Raw genomic sequence first — 503 nt, forward strand, 5'->3', positions numbered from 1 at the left:
TATAAACACGCTACAAGTGCGGTGTTTGCGCTTTGAGGGCCATAATGCTTCCATATAAGGACCAAAAACACGACTCATTTACATGGAGTCCGGTCTGTGCAGTTCACCTGGCAGTAACGTCAGCCTTTCACTGTAGTGAAATTCACCTTTATAGTCGTTTTGTGTATTTTTTTTGTTGAACTCATTAGATTTATAATATCATATACACCTGTGACACCTTTATTATGTTATAATTAGATCAGAAAGCCATTAACTCAGGTTCCATTCTCATTCGCCTATTGACTCCACTAGGGTTCCACTGTGATGTGTGTGCTGTCCATGTTGCTCACCACTAGCCCCCCCGTACTGAACCAGTTGCCCTGCCTTGACGGACAGCGGAGCTCTCGCTGACTTCTCCGCCGAGGGACCAATCAGAGGCGGCGGGGGGCGGGGCCGGGGCCAAACCAGCTCCACCAAATATTCCCAGTCGCGGTCCCTTGCAGTTACTTCCCATCCAGGTTTCG

Source organism: Perca flavescens, chromosome 11, assembly GCF_004354835.1.
Source record: "Perca flavescens isolate YP-PL-M2 chromosome 11, PFLA_1.0, whole genome shotgun sequence".
NCBI lineage: Eukaryota > Metazoa > Chordata > Actinopteri > Perciformes > Percidae > Perca > Perca flavescens.